Here is a 1,869-nt window from a genome sequence, read left to right as displayed (position 1 = left end):
TTTAGTGAGCTAATGATTCTGACTTATAAATGTAGCTATTCATGTTATGTCTAATATTGGTGATGTGCATATGCTTGTTTGCCATGCATGGTTGGTAATATGTTATGTGTTGTTGTAAATGTTTAAGTCCGTTAATTCCTCGAACCCTGTCTCGATGTTGGATACGGGTGAGGGGTGTTACAAAGTAGTTTAGATAAAACATACCCCTTCATTTTTAGGCTAGATAATAAAAAGAAGGTTAATACTAATACTTTTAGTTCCTTTGCGTTCGACATCCGGTCTTGCCATAAGCTATACTACTGTTTGATAAGGTGCGCTTGCCTTTGTCGTGATAATAGTTAGCTTTTAAGAACGGACATTCATAAATTTTAAAACTTATTGCACGTATCACATCACAAGATCATGTTTTTGGCGCAATTGCTGGGGAACTAAGATTTTAGGAACACTCGATTTTTATTACTTTAGCCATTTTACTTTTATTGCAATTTAAATTTTTATTTTCTTTTCTAATTTTTCGTTTATTCGCTTCCAGCAGGTTTTTATAGTGTATGACTAGAAGAAACCAGTCGGGACCATTACTTTTTAACAGTGAGATCAATCGCACAGCTCGCAAAAATCGAAGAGAAATAAGGCGAAGCCTAAGATACACAGAGGAAGAGCAAGAAGACGACATTCACACCATAATCGAGGAGATGGCTGAAAATCAGGAAAATCCGCTACCTCCTGCGATTGCTACTGATCCAGTAAATCAGAATCCTACTCCATGCACTATGTATGATTATGCTAAACCTAATTTAACAGGAACTGAGTCAAGTATAGTTAGACCTGCTATTGCTGCAAACAATTTTGAACTGAAACATAGCACAATTCAAATGATACAACAGTTTGTTTAGTTCGATGGTTTGCAAGATGAGGATCCAAACAATCACTTGGTGAAATTTCTGGAGTTTTGTGACACTTTTAAAATCAATGGTGTTTCTGATGATGCCATTGGCCTTCAGTTGTTTCCCTTTTCATTGCGGAACAAAGCTAAACAGTGGTTGAACTCGTTACCACGAGGGTCAATCACTACTTAGGAACAAATGACCAAAAAGTTTTTCTTAAATATTTTTCACCGGCTAAAATGGCCAAATTAAGGAATGACATCTCTTCTTTTGTGCAGATGGATCTAGAAACACTCTATGAAGCATGGGAGAGATACAAGGACCTCTTGAGAAGGTGCCCTCACCATGGGCTGCCCTTATGGTTACAGGTTCAAACATTTCACAATGGCCTGAATCCTTCGACTAGACAGATGATTGACGCAGCTGCTGGTGGGCCTATCAATAATAAGACACCTGAAGAGGCTTATGAATTTATAGAGGAGATGTCACTGAATAATTATCGGTGGCAAGTTATGAGAACAAAGCCGACGAAAGCAGCCGGCGTTTTCATGTAATATCCCGAATTAGGGCCTAATCAGAATAGTGGTTCCGTGACAAAAAATCTGAGATAAAAATAATTATTTTATGATTATTTTGAGGTCTATGATATGATTGCATGATTGTGTGAAAATTTCGTAAAGAAATTCTATGCATAAAGTGCTTAATTTGAAGTTAGGGACTAAATTGAATAAGTTGCAAAACTTGCATTCTTGAAGTTTCTAGTATGAAACTGCTTTGAAATATTAATTAGGAGGTCTTAAATAGCAATTTGACCAATTTCTAAGTTTATGGACAAAAATTGGACATGGATGGAATTTTTGGAAAGTTTAGTAAAAAGGGCATTTTGGTCATTTTGGGGTAAAATGAATTAAAATACAAAATTAAAAGCCAATTTTGTTCATCTTCTTCACCATGGACGTGTATAGCAAGGGAGACTCTATGGCTA

At 36.3% G+C, this 1,869-nt stretch overlaps 1 non-coding gene across 1 annotated transcript; it reads right to left on the bottom strand.

Moving 5' to 3' along the window:
- Positions 1-1,129: 1,129 nt before the first annotated feature.
- Positions 1,130-1,236, bottom strand: LOC128285914 (small nucleolar RNA R71). The gene has a single exon (XR_008276461.1). It is a non-coding gene; the product is annotated as a small nucleolar RNA R71 (small nucleolar RNA).
- Positions 1,237-1,869: the final 633 nt, after the last annotated feature.

Source organism: Gossypium arboreum, chromosome 12, assembly GCF_025698485.1.
Source record: "Gossypium arboreum isolate Shixiya-1 chromosome 12, ASM2569848v2, whole genome shotgun sequence".
Lineage (NCBI taxonomy): Eukaryota > Viridiplantae > Streptophyta > Magnoliopsida > Malvales > Malvaceae > Gossypium > Gossypium arboreum.
Note: the sequence above shows the minus strand (reverse complement) of the source record. Positions and strands in the feature narration are given on the sequence as shown.